This window comes from Diabrotica virgifera, chromosome 2 (genome assembly GCF_917563875.1).
Source record: "Diabrotica virgifera virgifera chromosome 2, PGI_DIABVI_V3a".
Classification (NCBI taxonomy): domain Eukaryota; kingdom Metazoa; phylum Arthropoda; class Insecta; order Coleoptera; family Chrysomelidae; genus Diabrotica; species Diabrotica virgifera.
In genome coordinates, this window is record NC_065444.1 from 264,214,186 (window position 1) to 264,235,962 (window position 21,777).

A 21,777-nucleotide genomic window follows, 5' to 3' on the forward strand; every position below is an offset into this window, starting at 1 on the left:
TTGTCAAACACTATATTTCTAATTTTTTCAGATTTTTCGTAAGGTTCGCCACGTTAAAAAATCCAAGAAACTGCTTTTAAAGGGGGTTAAAGCCTTCGGAAAAATGTGAAAAATTTAGAAATATAGTGATTGATAAAAGGCACAATATTAAAAAAAAATCAGACCTGCAGCTCCCAAAAACTGGTTTTAAAAATACTCGTTTTTCAAAAAAAAAAAAAAAAAGAATGTGTGTGTTAACTTTGTACGCACGTAAGAAGTTATACTTCTATTATATGATTTCTTGAAAATAAATATACTTTAAACAGTTTGTTTTAATTTTTTTTAAACACCTAACTAATTTTGTGCATACCGCTTTCAAAAAAATAAAAAAAAGTATAGGATTGCACTGGATTCGAACTCAAGACCTCTCGATCTCTGGCCGTATGTTATACCAAATACGCTACGAGGACTGTGTCTGTATCGATTCGGACGTACCTAATGACAATTCACGGTAACAAACAGACAAGGTGAATAAATATACAATAAAATGTTTTAATAATACTCATCTAACTCCTGAGGAAGACAAATCCAAAGACACAAAAATTATAAAAAGAATGTGTGTGTACTTTTTACGCACGTAAGAAGTTATACTTCTATTATATGATTTCTTAAAAATAAATATACTTTAAACAGTTTTTTTTAATTTTTTTTAAACACCAAATTAATTTTGTGCTTACCGCTTTCAAACAAATAAAAAAAAGTATAGTATTGCTCCGGATTCGAACTCAAGACCTCTCGATCTCTGGCCGAATGCTATACCAAATACGCTACGAGGACTGTGTCTGTATCGGTTCGAACATACCTAATGACAATTCACGGTAACAAACAGACAAGGTGAAGTATAATAAATATACAATAAAATCTTTTAATAATACTTATCTTACTCCCGAGGAAGACAAATCCAAAGACACAAAAATTATAATAAATATATTCTAAAATAAATATATACTAAAAACGCTAATATATTCTTTTCACGCCTTTTCTTGCACTGATATATTTATATATTTCGTCTAATTTACTAACCGTTGCACGTCATCCGCGTCATAGCCTTTGACGTCGCATGATACCAACACGATATATTTGGCCGTAGGTGTGTTCTTTTTTAGAATCATTTTGCCGAGTTTACTGGAATTACAGCCACTAGACATATTTTATTATATCCGCGTAGAAATAATATTTGAAGATTTCTATTAATGTTAACCTAAAGAAATACACAATAATATGTTTCATTTAATTTGTATAAATGGATTATAAAGCGTTTTTATGAAGCACATTTGTTCGGAACACACTGTAACTGTAATCGAATGAAGGTGACATTTTAGAATAAATTGGTAACATTTATTTGACATTTGCCGTGATGACACTTCATATTTGTTTATATTCTTTACTATAAGTATCTGTTCTATTATATTTACTGTTTTTATTATTTACTTTACTATAAAAAGATCCTCTACTATAAAAATATAAATTTCACCTAATTTTATCACGACTTGGAATAATCGAGGTATCTGACAACTTTTTTAGTTGTTATTGTAGACATATACAAAGAAACCTATCGGCTTCTCCCAAGAGTTCGGAGCCGTTTTTTAATAATTAAACAATGCAGTGCAAAAAGTTTTTATTTATTTACATTGAATATTAATTTGTTTTGTTGTATAATCCACGTTTACAATAATTATGTGATCTATTTGATTTAAAATGGATTCAGGATTTTTTTATACTGTGGCAACTATGTCAACTTGATCTCTGGCGTAGATAATGACGTGCAACGGTAAGTAAATTAGACGGACTGTACATAACTTGAAAGATTTAGCAACTAAACGTCATACTGTCTGTGTGCGCATGCGCGCAGTATTATGAAATTTTACTCTCAATCGCGCCTAAAGAAGTACAACTTCACAAAAAATGAAAATTTTTTTGAGGTTGTGTACAGGTAAACAGAGTTAACAAAAACCCTCAAGGTTACTTGCAGCGCTTAAACGAACGTCTGTTATCTCTTCTCCTCACGGTTGCAGACAAATTCGTTTTACTGTACCTACACTCAACCTTCTTCTTCTAAAAGTTCCATCTCCTATCGGAGGTTGGATATCGTAATGGCTGTGGTCACTTTGTTGGCGGTTGCTCTGAATAGTTGTAATGAACTACAGTTAAACCATTCTCTAAGGTTCCTCAGCCAGGAGATGCGTCTTCCTATGCTTCTTTTTCCTTGGATCCTTCCTTGCATAATAATTCTCAGCAACTCAGCAACACTCAACCTACAGGTCTATAAAATATAGACGTCTATTTTAAAGTCTCAACTATGTGTGTGAATTTTTTGAAATTTTAAAATTTATTGCATCCTACCTAAAAAAAATAAAAACGAAGAATGAAGTTTTTGATGTTGACGGAAGGGGGAAGGGGTGGTGAGTTAAAATTACACTGAATCTTATTTAAATGACCGAAAAATGAAAAAAAAATCTGGTAGTGAGGGAGGGTAGCTTTTAATTTATTTATCTTGTCCATAAGTGGAAAGTTTGATGCGCCACTGTCGACGCATGTGCCTCTGAAAAGTGAGGATATGGTGCTCATATGTTTTCTCTTAGCTTCTACTATTTAAGTTATAGGTTCTTATCGTGTCTAAAATGATTAGCAAATTTCACCTATACCGGCTCTTAGTCTATTACAGATAACTTAAGACTAATTAAATTGACCCGTTTTCAAACAATAATTGCGCTAACAAATGGTTGTCCGGTATAATTGCAAGGCGATCCAGTTACTTAAGAACAGCATTAATTGTTTGATAACTGGGCACTTTTCATGATTTAAAAACGATTAATAATCATTTTCATTGACCATCCTTTTTGTTCTTTGATAAATTACTACGGATCTTATATTTTGTACTATACCCTACAGCCGTATACACTACCAGCCCTATATTCTTGAACAAAAGGTAGCAAGAATATATATTAATTCTTCTTCTTCCGAAACATGCGCAATCCGTTTTGAAAACCTATTATATGCACCGTATTTTTAAATATACCACTATATGCAAAATTCTAAATAAAATACAAAAATATGCAAATGCATGTGCATATGCACTCTTGCATAATTGCCTGGCTCTGATTATGATGCTACTTATAGTATATTGAATTCTGCTTTCACCTATCTTTGTTCAAGGGGATTTTGTGTACTTATCTTTGCTGGATATAAAAATTATGGGTCATGAATGGAGTATATGTTAAGTCCCATTTTGTAGAATTCAAAAAAGTCCCACTAGCATATTTACAAATGCTCCTATACTACGGCACCAGAGTGCCGAAATCGGTTAGCCTATGAAAAACACTATTACGCTACAAACCCTCATTGATTTCGGCACCTATTAAATTATAAGACTTCTATTAAATTTTGGTGTCTAGTTTTTATTGCAATTAATATTATTGTAAGTATTGTATATTTATATTTCAATTTATTGCTTGAAAAATAGGAATAGAAATGTCTTTTCTTTTCTGAAAAATGCCTTAGGCAGAGCCAATTAGCCAGACTTGTTTGTGATTGATTGCAGATTCATAGTCATAAATTTATTATTTCATACATTACAATATTATTTTTATAGATACATAGGTACATTTTGTTGCTTTACTTTTATTTTTTTTTTATAGAAATGTCTAAACTTAAATTTATAGAATGTGGTTTTTGACCCTAACCCGAGAAACAGATAAAACAAAAATTATAAAAAAAGCCATTGAATAAAAAAGAAATAAATATTTTTTATTTATTTATAGGTACAGATATAATTACTAAATAAACAACATTATTAGAAATTACCGAAACAGGCCGACATTTGATTTTAATTTATGATATTTGGCATATATATCATACTAGTGACGTCATCCGTCTGGACGTGATGACGTAATCGATGATTTTTTAAAAGGAGAATAGCGGCCGTGTGCTAGCTCATTTGAAAGGCAATTCAATTCTCTATTCAATAATATAAACATTAACATAATTTTTTATACAGGGTGTTCTATTTTTTATATTAAATTAATTGACACAAAAAGACCAATGCGCGTAATTTATTTAATTAAAAATACATTTTACTGCTGTCATAAAACAGAAATAATTTTTTTATTTGGCAAATAAACATTGCCTTTTGCTTAAATTAAATGTTCAAATTGTCAAGAGGCAGGTGGGTGGCAGCTTAAACATTAAAATTAAGCAAAAAGTAATGTTTATATTTTAAATAAACATTTTATTTCTGTTTTCTGACAGCAGTAAAATGTATTTTGAATTAAATAAACTTCGCAAAGTCTTCTTTTTGTGTCAATCAATTTAATTAAAAAATTGTTTTTGAATACCCTGTATAAATAATTATGTTAATTTTTATATTACTGAATAGAGAATTGAATTGCCTTTCAAATGAGCTATCACACGATCCCTATTCTTATTGAAAAATCATCGATTACGTCATCACGTCCAGACGGATGACGTCACTAGAATGATATATGTATATGCCAAAAAATCAAAAATTAAAATCAAAAATCGACCTGTTTTGGTAATTTCTAATAATGTTGTTTATTTAGTTAATAATGCATTTATGCGTTACTTTATAGACGCACTGTATACGAGTAATTATATCTGTACTCATAAATAAATAAAAATAAAAAAATATTTATTTGTTTTTTATTCATTGGCGTTTTTTTTTAATTTTTATTTTATTTTTTTCTCAGGTTAGGGCGTTAGGGTCAAAAAACACATTCTTAAGTATGCTAGGTTTATTGCAATTTCGACATTTCTATTTGAATACAATAAATTGAAATACACAATACTTACAATAATATTAATTGCAATAAAAACTTAGGCACCATAATTTAATTATGTCTTATAATTTAATAGGTGCCTAAATCAATGAGGGTTTGTAGCGTAATATCATTGTTTATCTACACAATGGTCTAGTTATACAATGGTAATAGTGTATTACAAAGGCTAACCGATTTCGGCACTCTGGTGCCGTAGTATAGGAGCATTTGTAAATATGCGTCCCGCTAAAAGGAGAAAATAAAAAAAAATTAAACTGGAATAACTGAAGACCCCAATAAATTATCAAAAACCATTTTATTTTTGTTGGATTACAGTTAGAGCATGTTTTTTTGTTATGATATTTCAGACAGTGTCAGAATAATGTTGCCATTAATTCGGATTCCCTGTTTCTTAATCTCTGCTTTCTAACGATTTATTTGACGTGTCGGTAGAGATATCTCAAATGCAGGTGTCGTGAAACGCTAAAGAATAAATTAGATTCATATGGAGGAGTTTTCGTATTAAGATCTTTATTTTTGTTTTGTGTTTCGAAGTAGTTAAGCACTTTGGGATTTCCTGTAGATTCTGTAGACGCTTTTAAAGTTCCAAGCTGTCGCCACATACGGGGTGATCCAAGGGATCCGCAGGACTTCTGATGATGCCAATTTTTGCTTAGTTTTTTAATATAATTTAGATTTTATAAACAATTGTTAATGAACCATGTACAGTAATTCTGTAGTACGGCAGTTGAAAGATGATTTTCAAGGAAAAATAAACGGTTGCGGATCTAGCAACCTGATATATACAATAACCGAATAACCATGCTAGCGCTCTAATGTAATTAGGGCATTTATGGACAAAATTCATATACAACATACTACATTTACTAATTAAGAATAATTAATTAATGGATAAGATTAAAAAAAGAACTTTTAAATTTTTTGTTGTATTAAAAATTTCTATTTTCTATACACAACTTTATACTATATCACCAAAATATTTAAATTGCTGGTATAAAATGAACACTTCTACAAAAACAACTCTTACATAAATACTCGTATTTTGATAAATTCAAGTAATTAACATTTCACTTAGTCATCGAGTTTTATATAGACTGTATGGTGCATATTTAACATACTAGCAAAGTAGGCTTGTAAACATGTACCTATTTATTTTACTTGTAGAACAATTTACATTAGTTGCTCATTAGTGAATTGTATAATAAATCTTTCTAAGCGTAGTACAGCACGACTACTACGACAAGCAAAAAGAAAGAAGAGAAAATTTCATGAGACATATAGAATAGGCTTGCAGTCATGCTTGTTGTGAATGCGATGTTGCCGCGATAAAAATTTGGTTTGTTCTTCTTTTTGACTAGAATGACAACTCGGGGTTAGTATTCGCTGCGTCCACTTATAGCTCTCCATCTACGAACTTGCGCTTCCATTTCCCATTGTTTTATCTCAATCCTAGATAAATCGTCTTCATCATCATCCTTCCATCTTTTTCTGGGACAGCCTACTGATCTTCTCCCATCTCTCAACAAACACTGTCTTTAACACTCTCTCTTCCTCTCATTTTACTACACAACTTGCTCATCTTATCTGGTTAGTATTTATATGTCTGACGATGTTTTCAGTACCATACAGAGTCACCAATTTAGCATTGCGGCGCCTTCTCTACTCTCATCTCTTTGAGGACAAAATATCAAACCTGAGAACCTTCCTTTCAAATACCAGCAGCTTATTTTTTTCTCGCTGGTGTAGATGTTTCAGTTTCATATGTAACAACTGGACGAATAATTGACATGCACTTACTTAATTTAGACTCTTTTTAGCTTCTTAAATCCTAATAATGATGATAGGAAGGTTAATGTTCCATTCCCCTCAGCTAGCCTTGCTGAGACCTCTTTTTCGATGTAGTTGTCGTCTGTGATTATCGCCCCCAGATATTTAAACCCGTTCACTACTTCGTAATTATTGTCGTCATTACAAGTTATGTTCTTTGGTCTAGCTCTTGGTTTTGGATTTTTGGTTACTAGCATGGATTTCGTGTTTCCAAAGACCGAGACTACCAGTTTCTTCCTCGAGTTGTGAAGACACCTCTCTCACATCTCTTGTAGAATGAGCGACTGCATCTAGATCATCAGGAAAAGTCAACGCTAGTTTCGATCCTCGATTCGAAAATCCCCTGTTAGCTCATTCGATATTTTATCTCAAGGTCAAATTGACTAGCACCGCTCCACCGGTGATAAGAGGTCTCCTTGTCTAAGCCCTGGTGTTAAACTAAATGGCATCGATGTTCTGTTCACGGGCGCCATATAAAAATTTTTAGGGGGCAGACGTGAAGATATTGCACATTATATTTTGTATACTTTGGATAACCATATATAGTTCAAAGCACGCGAAAAGCGCCCATACCCATGGGCATCCCTGCCCATGGGTATGGGCGCCCATGGTTCTGTTCCCTATATTTACCTGTGCATATGAGTCTGATACACACATTTAGCTCCAATAATTTTCTTCTTTCTAGCATTGCTAGCCATATTCTGCTTCTTTTTATTGAATCATATGCTTGCTGGAAATCTACGAAAATTTGGTGTACCCTACAACATCTCGGTTGAATTCCCAGTTTTTTCCTAATATTTGTCGGATCGTAAATATTTGATCTATTGTCGACCTTTCAGCACGAAACCACAATGATAAAAACTTGGAGTAATTTTCTATTTCCTTACGTTGTTTTTCTTGTACTTAAGCATTTTTAGCATTATCAAGCATACCTTATTAGCACTGACGCTAATATTTACATCTATTTGTTAATTTTAAAATAAATTTTGCAAAATATTTCTCAAACTAAATCGTAAGTACAACATTCTTACACGTTTCGGTTTATTTTTATAAAACAACTATTTCCAAACACCTCAGATTTATTCGACATATTTTTCAATGTTTGCAAAGGTGCAATAAATATAGCAACTTGGAAAATAAACGAAAAATACTCTCCGTGTTAACTATCCTAGGTGAGGCTACTTAGATAAATATCTTTAACGAAAAATATAAATTTTTATAGTTTAGGATTCGCAGAAACGTGCGTCAACATGAAATTAAAAATGTGTTTTTAATTTTAGTTAATATTAGATTATTGTCCGGTTGTTTAATTGACTATTGTTTACTAAAATTGGTTATACATATATCACTTGGCAATAAATGATCAGCCGCAACAATGCATAAAAAAGTAAAATGAATCAATCGGAGTGAATAATTACCATATCAGTTCGTTGTAGAATTAAAACAAAATCAAACTTTGATTCTTCTTCTTCACGTGCCATATCAGAATTATTCGACGTTGGCGATCACCATTGCAAAGGCTTCTACATATCTTCTGAAGGAGCAAAATTTGTGAAAATGAAATGCTTAGCAGTTCTCTATCTTTGTTGATCCTGCGTAGTACTTCCTCATTAGTTTTTATTTTAGCATTGGTTTATGAAGTCACATTTCTAATGCTTCGATTCTGTTCATGTCAGGGGCGGCCCGTCGGGGTAGGCAAGATAGGCGCCGCCTACCCTCTTCAAATGTAGTACAATAATATAAATTATTAATGTAAATTACTTATTTCAAAATTATAATTTATAAATTTTGACACAATACCTACAATAAAATAGCAAAAATTATCCAAATTATTTTTAAAAATATCCAAAAAATTTTCTCCGTAGTTATAATTATTGTACGCTTCTTGTAGTATCAGTAGTACTGTATAAGATTTTATATTCTTCCTTGGTCAGGCACTTGTAAACGTAGCCTGAAATAGAACGACGCCAACACCGAATTGACGTGCGATCTCTCTCTGTTTACGCTAACTAAAGGCCTGCTGCAGGTCTGCTGCTAGCGACCGTATTCCACGATTTTGAAAGGGCGGATAGGCACAGAGTCTTATAGCCGGACCTACAAAATTTTATCAGTTGCTTCTCTTGTGTCTTGTGAAACTGTTTTAAATAATTGTTTTTTGATTTTGGCTGTTATTAGTAGGTTAAGTATTGAATAAAACTAGGTAGGACAATTTAAATTTGTTTATGAAAACTGAATAATAAACAGGTAAATTTGAGATCGGTCTATTGAAGGGCATTTAAATTTTATATTAATTTAGTAATAATTCACTAACGACAAATAAATCTGTGAATAGGTATTTGTCAGTCGTCCATTATATTTTTATTGTGTTTCAATACAATTTGGATAATTTAAAGTTAAACTGACGAATTGTGTTATTAGATTATATAGATAATTAAAAATTTAAAGCGAGGTTAATTGTTAACTTATCAATTTATTCGAAGAGTAAATTATTATTTGATACATAAATAAAATAAGTAATATTTGACGTTGTTGAAACGTAGGTGTGTTAGTTTTATTGGTGAAAAAACTTTAGTCATCGAATATGAATATTTTAAACGATGTAATATGCAGTTTGATCGAGACGTCTTTTTCAAGGCGCCAAAATCAAGAAAGATCAGAAATTATTTCAATGGGCCGGCCTTTACCAAATTTAACAATTTTAGCCACAGATAAGACAAAAGACAATCATAAATGGCTAAGCGGAAGTTATTTTAAAAATTCACTTTTCTGTTGGCCTTGTCTGTTGCTCTCAAATTTGAAGCAAAATGTTTGGGTGAGTCAGGGATATTCAGATTTGAAAAATTTATCAGCTAGTGTAAAAAAACATGAATCTTCGAAAGAACATTTAAATAATTGCTTAGGTTTAAAACGGTTAGAAAAAAATAAACAAACTATTGACAGTGCTTTAGCTATCTAATAAGATATATAATGAGGAAGTTGAAAAAGATTGAAGAAGTTGAAGACATTGATGTTACAATTCTGTTAGCAAAACAAGAACTTGCATTTCGCGGTCGTGATGAGAGCCATAATTCTTCAAACATGGGTAATTTTAAAGAAATTTTTAATTTAGTAGTTAAACGCGATCAGGAAATCCAGGATCATGTTAAAAAATAGAAGGGGTGTTCACGGGTTTGTCAAAAACAATACAAAATGATTTAATAGATTGCCTTGCCGATTACGTAAACAATGAAATTTCAACAGAAATTATTGAAAGTCAATTTTTTTCTATACTAGCGGACGATACTACTGATATAACCGAAAAATCACAGTGTACTTTAACAATGCGTTTTGTTAACAAAGTTGGTAAGGTAACAGAAAGATTTTTAGGGTTTTTTGGTGTTAGCGAGAATAGATCTGCAATCTGCAGACGCTCTATATAGTTTAATTTCAAACGTGCTTGAGCCATATGATTACAAAAATAAATTAATTGCTCAATTTTACGATGGTGCAAGTAATGGCTGGCTCTTTAAACGGATTACAATCAAAAATTAAAGTAGGTGCTCCAAAAGCAATTTTTACACATTGTTGCGCTCATAGATTACATTTAGTATTGCAAGACGGCTCAAAATGTATTACAAACTGTAGGATATTTTTTGTCGCCTACCCGAAGTATATGTGTAGCCTACCCGCATACTGAGGTCACGAGCCGCCACTGGTTTATGTTTGATATTTTTGGTATCCACACTTCTGAACCGTATAAATAAGTACAAACCAAAGATAGCACTTAACCGTTCTTTGTCTTAGTTCTAAACTGATATGGTTATTGCAAAGAAATGTCTTCATTTTCATAAAAACTTTTAGTTATTGCTATGCTCCGTTTTATTTCTAGTGTGTATAGTGAGTAGTAGTGGCATCTTTTAAAAACGGTATTTGGAGGAAAAGGTACAAGTATATGATACACCACAAATCCAAACATGAAGACTTAGATGGGCAGAGCATCTAGCAAGATCACAGCAGAAAATCCCTCCTACCGAATCCTTGTCACAGCCAGTGGGAAGTAGACGAAGAGGTAGGCCAAAACTTAGATGGAAGCATGGTGTAGAGAAGGGGTTCCCAACTGGTGGTACGCGTACCACTGGTGGTACGCGGGAAGATTTCAGGTGGTACGCGTCACGTGGGTGAAACAAGCGATTACATTGGGCCTCTGTCTGCGAAAGTGCCAGTGCAGTTGTTGTGCTTCCATATTAAGCTATGAAGCAGTTTTTGGTGAACTCTGGGACTTCAAAGGATAGTGTTAAAAAAACTTAAACCGCAAGTCAATCGGAATACCACGAAAGCTACTTACAGTGTGGCTTTATAGTGAAGTATCTCACAGAAAATAGTGATAATCCTATTCATCAGTGTGTTGCTTGTGTCGAAACGCTTTCGAACCAAAGCATGAAGCCTTTTATGCTGATACGTCACCAACACACAAAGCACTCTCATGTGATTGGTAAGCTGATAGAATTTTTTTAAAAGAAATGTACTTTTTAATAAAGAAAATAAATGCACGATTAGCTTTGTAAATATGATATTAACTTAATAAAGGCATCTTACGTTCCTAGATGTAGAATTGCAAAGGATGGGAAACCTCACACAATAGTGAGGTCCTTTTACTACCGGCCGTTGTGGAAATGGTCCAAACCGTGTTAGAAGAAAAGGCAGCCAAAGAAATTTAAAAACAGCATTGTCAAACAACATAGTGAGAAGATGAATTACTGATAGATTTATGTCTTCCAATATTGAAGAACAACTTTGTTTAAAACTTCAAAAATGCACATATTTTGCACTTTAAGTACACGAAAGCATCGATATAATAACAAACATAGCACAGCTACTCGTATTTGTATGATTTGATTTTTATGAATAAGTTATAGAAGAGTTTTTGTTCTGCAAACTACTTGAATTAAACACTACAGATGAACTCATATGTCAGGTAAATTGACAGACTAGCAGCAAAAATAAAGAAAATTGCTCCTGAATGCCGAAGTACACATTGTTGTCATACACCGAGAAAATCCCCCATCCCCCTGCCCCCCCTACTACCCGCCGGTATTTGGTGGTACGCCAAAATTTTTAAAGTATGTCAGGTGGTACGCAGTTGCTAGAAGGTTGGGAACCCCTGGTGTAGAGAGATGGTGATGCTAGAAAAATATGTACAGCAAGAATAGAGCTGTCTGGCGAATGGTAGATCGAGGCTCTCTCATAAGGTTGTAGCACAAATGATGATGATGATCTCACAGTGTAATACTATGTTAGTTCTCGTGTTGGAAGATTGCGATTGTATTTTTCACTTGTCCGAACTGGCTCCCTCCTTCAATAATTGTTCTCTCTTTCGCTGTCTCTCACTCTCTCAAACTCTACTTAAATTTTAAAGGGTGTTGAACTTATCAATGACTTAATTATCTTCTAACAGAATTTAGTTTCATCATCTACTGTTTAGTTTCTCTATACAGGAATCTCCGCTCCAAAGTTGAGTACGTTTGCTAATGCTTTCAGACATAATTTGCTCTGAGCTATTTGGATATTTTTTGGCTGTTTTTTAGTAGCAATTTATGTCAAACGTCAACTGAACTTAACTGTCTTTTATCATACTAAATGACACCTATAAAGATGTTACTATATAAAAAAAGAAATGTAATTATTAAGCAATTCAATGCGTAGATCTGATCCCAGTAATTTTCCTCAACAGTTTTCTGATAAACTTACACTACATAGTAAGTTTTTAAACTTTACTGTAATTATATTACTTATACCAGGAATGAGGCATTTAACTCGGATTTGTTGTTTTACTTCTCATATTTCTTCGTTTTTTCTGCAATAGAATCATATAAAATCATTTAAAAGGTAATTTCCATATAAAGCCTTGATGCTTACTCTTAAAATAACCTCGTAAGTGCAAGTAAACTAGACATTTTTATTATTTTAGGAACAAAAACTTAAACGCACCGGTTCTTCGACCTTTAAATCCACCTGGTGGTTTATCTCGTGTTACGTGGGCAAAAGTGCTTCACGGCACTCGCTGAATGCGCGAAAAAACGGTGAAGATACGATACAATAATGAACTTCTTATCACCTCTCGGCACAAGCCATAACAATTGTCGGATCAAATTTAACTTGGGTTAGCACATGCTTGGATTACCACGCTTCCAGATAAGATTGATGCTGGTAGTGCGTATTAAATGCATTCCTTTTCGGTCAAGTATTATAATATAAGGGCTTGTTGCATGTATTAAGCTTTCTTTTCTATCTGAATTGGAAAAAAATACACGTCCGAAAAGTCTAGGGATATTTTTAGAAAGAGACGCAATTCAAAGGCGGATCCAGGACCGATTTTCGGGAGGGGCCATGAACTTATTGTGGGGAGGGGGACCGTAGGTACGGGGGTGATTTTTGAAAATTAGGGTTACAATGGTGAGTTTTAAGGCACTTCTCATACACTTTTACCGTGTGTGAAAAGTGCCTTAAAATTCACCATTCCTGCCGTTGTACCGATTCCTACACATTTCTTCGGATCTAAGTGCAGTTCTTTCAACAAGTTTAATAATACCGTTTTTCCCAATGCTTCTCCTATCAGGCCTTGTTCTTCCCTCTTTCTTGATTTTCAGTAATTATTTTTATGTTCTCATAAGCGTCAATTAACTTGACAAAGTCTTCACGAATGTTGTTATTGTATCAAATGTCTGTTGTTGTATATCAAATTTAGGGAAAACTTTTTCACTTGGGATACGTCTGTCGTTTCGTTAAATATGGCAGAGTAATAATTTGCACTTTGAACCTCATCCATTATTTGTTCAATTATTTCTTCACCTTAACATTAATTGCTTTTGACTGGTGCTACTAATGTATGTTGCTCATACTGTCTTATCTCCTGATGCGATTTTAAACCATAACAATTCCCCTCATTGCTAGGTCCAGCATCTTCGTCCAGAAGCAGAAGGCCATCATCACGATGGTCTCTTAGAGGAATATTTTGTCAATCTATAACACGAACACTATAGGCCCTACTCTTGGTCATAGTTTTTCTTTATTTTTTTGTATCTGTTTAGACCTCTGAGAGTCCATCTCCTTAATGACTGTCTTTTGAGAGTTGCGATAACTTTCTAGAAAATCCAGCTCAACCTGAACGCACTCCTTGTGGTATGATGTTTTTTCATGGGTTTGTTGGCTCCGTCTTTGCTCATGAGTTTGGCGAAAGATGTTAAAGGTTTAGTGACAAGGCTTTGGGCTGTCATCCCTTTAATGTGATCATATTTTTCATTAGAAAAAAAACGCAATATTTGTAAAAGCATTCCTTTTCACTGTGCGAAATTACCATCCAACTCCTTTGTTGCAAGTGCTAGTGACCCAAGTAATGCTTCATTTATTTTTTATTCTTTGTGTGTATAGAATATGGAAATTAATACGATTTTGATGGCGGTAAATTATCAACATTTTGATTTATAAAACACGCTATGTCATTATTGAAGCTTCCATTACTGCCTTTGTTCAATTCTAGTCCAGAAAACATATTTATCCCGTTTTGTACATATATATGTGTTTGAGATTAAAAACATTTGAACTGCAAATATTTAAATTTATTTTTTTTTTAATTCTCGGAGGGGGCCATGGCCCCCTCCCTGGATCCGCCCTTGACGCAATTTCCTCTGTAATTGTTTTGGATAAATAAATAATAATATATTTTTAGTGATTAATACTATTTAATTACCAACAAAATTTGTTGAAATGTCAAAAATAACGTGAATGCCTTTCAGTAATATTTAAAAAAAAATTAGTTCTTCATAAAATATGGACAAAATGACAACAATTACCAAAGCAAAGAAATTAAAGTCCGAATTGAAACTGCAAGGCAAGCATTTATAAAAAGGAAGACAATGCTTACAAACAAAGACCTTCATTTGCCTCTCAGATTGAGGGCTCTAAGATGCTACATATTTTCTATATTACTATACGGAATGGAAGCTTGGACATTGAAGAGACAACACGTAAGAAAAATAGAACCGTTCTAAATGTGGTGTTACAGAAGAATATTGAAAATTCAGTGGATTCAAAGAATTACCAATGTTGAAGTGCTACGACTTTTAATAAGGAGTTAGAAATTATGAACAGTATAAAAACAAGAAAACTGGAATATTTGGGTCACATTACCAGAGGAGAAAAATATGAGTTGCTGAGAATTATTATGCAAGGAAGGATCCAAGGAAGAAGAAGCATAGGAAGAAGACGCGTCTCCTGGCTGAGGAACCTTAGAAAATGGTTTAACTGTAGTTCATTACAACTGTTCAGAGCAGCAGCCAACAAAGTGACCATAGCCACTATGACATCTGACATCCAACCTCCGATAGGAGATGGAACTTTAAGAAGAAAAAAATATGGACGTAATAACCAAAAACAAAATTAGTACAAAATATGATATCCACCCTGGTTTATTAAGACTCTACATCTGTCGTTCATAGACAAAATGAGATTGTCGATATCCTGTTGAGATACGTTTGCCCATTCTTCTATCAGACCTTTGCGGAAACGACACGGCATGTATAATATGTTACCCATATGTAGAGTAATAACATTCAGATCGAGGAATTGTGCTGACCAAGGCAACATATCAATACCATCGTTGGCAAACCAGCCTCTCACTATGCGTGCGATATGAGGTGGAAGTTGTGACCAACAGTACCATACCAACAAACGAACGAACGATAGGTTGACGAATATGGCGTGTAGGTACTACTTACTGAACTGTAAGGAAACGGTCTTGAAAACTGAGGTCCATTCTGCTACCAATTATGATTCCACCCTATACCATTACTGTACGACCTTTGTATGTGTAAATTATCTGAACATGTCTTAAGCATTCTACATTTCCAGATCTTCTCCACACTCTTACTCGACGAGAATCTGGATGAAATAATGAAATCCAAATCTAGATTCGTCAGAGAATAAAACTAGCCCAGTCATTTTCATCCCAGTTTTGATATTCTTGACGCAAGTCTAATTTTGCAGCGCGATTACCTCTATAGATAGATGGACCTCTCATTGGCCTTCGACTGTGGTGATTGGCTTCATTGAGATAATTTTATATTATCACGGCTTATGGTTACCTGGTGTGTCCGCTGCAAGACGCTAACCAATTCGGGTGCTGTAATTTTGGGTTCGGTCTTAAGCTGCATTTGTAGCGCGCTCACATCCTGGATGACGTTCGGCTGGACTTTCAATGTCACAAAAACGCTGCCACAATCGACTTTTGCAGACTCCCATACGCTGAGCTATATTAATTTGCCGCATGTCACCTTGAATAGGCCTACAGCCCTGTTAATCTCATCCAAAGTTATGTAAATGACGCCGTTCCATTATAAAATAATATCTTCAATGCACTAACTAGTTCAGAATCCGATTGATCAGATTTTATGTGTTTTCTGTCTTGCTGTATGGCTGTGAAAGTAGGCCAATGGACTCTGAAACGGGAAAGAGAATAGATGCCTTGAGATCTATATATACAGACGGATGCTGGTAATTCCATGAGTACAAAAAGTTTCTAACAATGAGGTACTTCGGCGCATGAACAAACAAACAGAATTCCTAAGAATAATCAAAGAAATAAAAATACAATACTTGGGCCATATGTTGAGAGGTGAAAATTATGAACTAGCTACTTTAAATCATATTGGAAGGTAAAGTACAGGGCAAAAAATCAGTAAGAAGACGCCAGAATTCGTAGCTAGAAGACCTGAGAAGATGGCTTCACCGCTCATCCGCAAAATTTTTTCCTGCAGCAGTTTCCTTCCTTCGAAAGGGACGGCGCAATAAGAAGAAGAACTAAATAAGAACTTTATGGCACGACTAAAAAGTTTACCAACACATTCTTTAAACTTTTGGTTACTTTTTGATAGTACATTAATTTACTGAACAGCTGCATTATCACATTTCTATGATATTCCTAGTATTTCATTTGTTCCAATTATATACCGACCTTACATTAAAAAAATTAACTAAAATTCTGTTATGATACTAGACATAATAAATGCATTATTATCTGTCCCATATAATATTATTGATGAATGGATTTGCAAGAATTATTTACGATACGATTTATAACAACATCATAGCTATGTGAAGTCAAGCACATCGATATTATCTTATTTATAGATCATAATAATTTTCTGTTTACACATTGAATAATTTTGATAATTAACGACTGATTAATAAATAATTCGTATGCTTAACAACAGTTGTAGGTTAATTATAATGTTTCGTTTTTAACTATTTATAATGGGAAATAAGCCACAATATTATTAAAAAATGATTTTTATTAACGTTTCGACGCCCAAATCGGGTGCCGTTGTCAAAATACAAAATACTACTAACATAAACAAAAATGTTGTTGATTTATGTTAGTAGTATTTTGTATTTTGACAACGGCACCCGATTTGGGCGTCGAAACGTTAATAAAAATCATGTTTAATAATATTGTGGCTTATTTCCCATTATAATGAGTTAAAATTGTAAAAATGCCACAAGAAAATAGCTTCAGAACAACATAATGTTTCGTCTTCACTAGTCCAAAGTGGGTAGTCCACTAGTGGGTACCAAAGAGGCCTTTGTTCAGAAATAGGTAAAAACAGGCTGAATATAACAGTTGTGCTGATAGGAACTCGTAAGATGAATAAAATCTGAGAACAAAAGGGACAACTAAGAGATATTTAACGAAGCAAGAAGCATAACCAAGATTCAATTGTGAAGAAACAATAGAATGGGGATAGTTTCTTGTGAAGAAGAAGAAAAAGTGCTGTCTCATTTTACTGTTTGTTTTTTTGGATAGCTACGAAGGTTTATAAGTTTGTATGTTATTTCAATCTTTTATTAAACTGTTTTGCCGTCCATTTTAGCATTTTTACTAACTATAAATTGCTCGACCACACACTATGCATAATTATTGATTAATATAAGTAAAGCTGTTAAATTAATAGACACTTCCTTCGCCACAACTTTTTTACTTTAACGACTCACGACTCATAAGACAAAGAAGCAGGAAAGAATAATGTTGAATGCAAGTAATGAAATGCGATCATTACGGAGTCTAGACTACGGGGCGCCGATGTACGTCTACAAAAATAATAAAAGATTCTTCCAGTCACAACGAATGCACTTGATAACAGAAATATTACATCTTGATGGACACACCAATGAAAATGTATTTGTTTATTTCTTGGAGGATAACATTCAGTGGCTATGTATGTTGTGAAATTGTTTGTTCGGTAGAGAAAACAAAGAGATTGGAAAAAAGCTATAATCATATACACTGTAAAATATTGTTTTAAAACTTTAAAGGGCGCTATCAATTTTTTGAAATATAATTTTAGTAATAAAGCAATAGAACAATCTGAAGCTCCCAAAACTATATCACAATGCCTGTTTTTCTGATACTACAGTTGAGTCCATGGTCCTTTGCCCGTGCATCGTTAATACCTGGCGAGATAAAACACATACTTTTTATCTAGCATCATTGTCTTCCACGCATGAAACTAAAGACAAACCAGCTACCGCCTGTTCTTAAGTAAAGACACATGTTATTTTTATGAATGCTCAAGACTCAGTACATCGAAAGAGATAGGTACAAAAAAGATGCTTGGGGACGCTTTCAGCTTTTAAGTACAATTTGTGATGTTCCTGGTTTCTTTACTTATGGCTGTCAGTTTTTTTGGATTTCTTGCTGTTTTTTGTCTTGTTTTAGTTATTAATATTACACAAACAGTTGTTGCACAAGTAATTTTATATTGGAGTTTGAAATTTTATGGTAAATGTATTTCATTTTGCAAAGTTAACTTCATTCACACAAATCAATGGTTTTGTCTAATGCAAACGTGAAAAAAATGACGAAAAGAAAACATTTTATTGACTTTGTTTAGGTTATGCTTGGATTTATTAATCACTAATGCTATTAAAAGAGTTTATTAAGCTATAAGCGGCTTTTAACTTTATTATCTATTATTTGCTGTAGCAAAAGCGATTTGGCTTTGGGGTGAGTTCTAAAATAATACCAATTTTGAAAAGCATATTAGGATACCTCTAGAATGTACATCCAAACTACAAACGGCTATAAAAGACCATTCGATATCATAACAGGAGTCATACAAGGAGAACCTTTGAATCCTCTCTTACTTAGTTTGTTTATTGCTGATACAGAGCAATTTCTTATTAGTTTAGTTTCAACAGTTTAATTTAGGTATCTAGAAAAATAAAGTGACCAAAAACAGTACCAAAATTCTTCCATTTGCTCGAAGCGGTCAAATCGGAAGTAGGGGTGTTAAATTTATATATCACAGCAAAACAATTGAAGTTGTCATCAAATTCGTATACCACCAGGAGTCACTCTAACCACATCACAAGAGTGGAAAGAGCAAAACATGAAATTGGCAATGTAATAGGTTTAATGGCTAAAAACAAAATGCATTCTTGAACATCTCGTGTGTAATTTTTAGATTCGTTAGTTCAAAGCCATATGAACTATGTGTAGTTATTCTTTCACGGTTTTTGCTCTAAATTTTAAAGAACCGCTTGGATTGACATGAAATTTGGCTTACGCATAGCTTACATGTCAAAGAAAAAAAGTGATATTGTGCCGATGTGTGCTTTTGCCCTGGGGATAACTTTCACCCCCTCTTGGGGGTGAAAAAATATATGTCCAAAATAAGTCCGGAAATGGGTAAACTGACTAATTTTAAGTAGCTTTTGTTCTATAGAGCTTTTTCGCCGTCAACACTTTTCGAGTTATTTGCGAGTGAATATGTTCATTTTTCAACAAAATAACCACATTTTTAGACGGTTTTTCGCAAATAACTCAAAGAGTAAGTATTTTGTCGAAAAAAACGTTCTAAGCAAAAATATAGCCTGTAAAAAAGTAAAAAAAATTGTGTACGCGTTAGGTCACTGGACCTTGTAGAACCAGAGTTATAGCCAATGAAAAATAGATTCATATTCCCCAATTTTCAAATAGAATATTTCGACGTGAAATATCCAACAAATTAAGCACTTTTTGTAGAAAATCCATTATAACTTTTTTAAAGTGTTTAAAAATATTTCTGTTTTTATAAAAAGTTTCTAGCATTAAATTTAAGCAAGTTAAGCTCAAAATAAAGTTGGTCCCTTCTGTTTTGACAAAGAAATCGGGAAGACCACCCCCTAATTAGCAACTTAAATGAAATTTATTGTTACCGCTCCACAAATTATTTTATTTATGTTGTGTTTATATTATGATCTGTAAGTTTCGTCGATTCAAAGTGCTTATTTTTAAAAAAATTTGGTTTTAAAATAAAATTTTTAAAAATTTTAATTTTGAAAAATATGTTTTTTTCAAAATAACTTAAAAATTGTTAGAGATACCAAAAATCTCGAAAAAACAAAAAAGTCAGCATTGCTTTTCTGAATATCATGTATTTTTTTTTCTGTTAGACAAAAATTGATTAAGATTTGGTGTTTCTAAATTTGCATACATTCGTGATCAGTGACTCGTTCAACCCCTTTTAACTACAGTCCTTTCAAAAATAATGACTTTGAACCGATGAAACTTACAGATTATATAAACAATACATACACGAGTCAAAAAACTTATGAAGTCGTAACAATTAGGTTCATTTGAGATACTAATTAGGGGGTGATTTTCCCGATTTTTTTACCAAAAAAAAGGGACTAACTTTATTTTGAGCGTAACTTGTTTACTTTTGATGCCAGAAATTTTTTTATAAGACAAAAATGAAGCTTTTTTTAAACACTTTAAATAAGTTGTAATAACTTTTCCCCGAAATGTGCTTCATTTTTGGTTATTTCACGTTAAAGTATTCCATTTGGAATTTGACGAATATGTACCAATTTTTCATTAGCTATAACTCTGCTTCTACTAGGTGTAGAGACGTGATATATACACCATTTTTTTTAAATTTTACAGGCTATATTTTTGCTAAGAATGTTATTTCGACAAAATACTTACTATTTGAGTTATTTGCGAAAAACCGTCTAAAAGCGTGGATATTGTGTTGAAAAAATGAACATACTTACTGGCAAATAACTCGAAAAGTATTGACTTAGTGAAAAAAACTCTATAGAACAAAAGTTACTTAAAATTAGTCAGTTGATCCATTTCCGGACTTACTTTGGACGAATATTTTTTCACCCCCAAGAGGTGGTGAAAACCACCCCCCGGGCAAAAGCACATATCGGCACAATATCACTTTTTTTCTTTGACTTGTTAGCTATGTGTATGCTAAATTTCATGCCAATCCAAGCGGTTCTTTAAAATTTAGAGGTTTTGCAATATTTTGCCGTTAAAGAACGGACTATAGTGCCCGTTTGGGAAATGAGATGCTGACCAGTTGAAAAGAATACAAATAACGTTTTCTTAAAAAGTTTTACATCTTAGTATCATAGTATCAATAGGTAACCTGAGTGAGCTGTTAGATTAGAAAGAAGAAGATTCAAAATTTCTTTCTTTATTTTCAAACTTACTTTAAGTTGTTGGTTTATCAAGGTATCACAAATGCATTATATGTTTTCTGCGTCAACTTTTCCTTAATTCAGTAAATAAGAAGTGGGTCTTACAGATTAAGCATTATTTTCAAAAATTAGGCTACGAACTCTCTTGGGAGGGAAACATTTCCTCCCAAAATGTTTTACGGGAACAATGTAATGTTGTATCAATCTTAGACAAATTCGAACTAAGAAATCTTGCGTGGTTCGGTCATATCGTCCGTATGGATGATAATAGAAAAGTGAAGCAAGTGAAACAAGCAGTAGTGGACAAAAAACGAAGAAGAGGCAAACCATCAAGGAAGTGAAATAGTGAAATTGGAAAGTTGCTGAAGAAACGAGGAAACAATTGTTGAGGCTTCTACTCCAAAACCTCGAATGCGTTCCAACCGTAAGGGTAAACAAGGTTTTTATGGAGTAAATCAGTCAAGTAGAAATGTAACGGTGTCTAGGAAAAGTTTAATTATTGGCATTTGATCATCATTTGATACAACTTTTGGTTCAGTAGACTACAGAACACTCATGTAGTGTAGAAAAATCATTTACTAATAAATCATTGTCCCAATTTAATATTTGA

General features: G+C 33.2%; 1 protein-coding gene across 8 annotated transcripts in view; it reads left to right on the plus strand.

Moving 5' to 3' along the window:
- LOC126880616 (NAD(+) hydrolase sarm1) overlaps positions 1-21,777 on the plus strand; it is a 496,620-nt gene that overhangs the window by 248,509 nt on the left and 226,334 nt on the right. The window contains exon 1 of one of the 8 annotated variants that reach the window (XM_050644619.1): positions 5,180-5,185. The exons of the other annotated variants lie outside the window; for them this stretch is intronic. The gene's annotated coding sequence lies outside the window, so the exon portion shown is untranslated. Of the gene's footprint in view, positions 1-5,179; positions 5,186-21,777 lie in introns of those variants that run through there. 8 annotated transcript variants of the gene reach the window in all.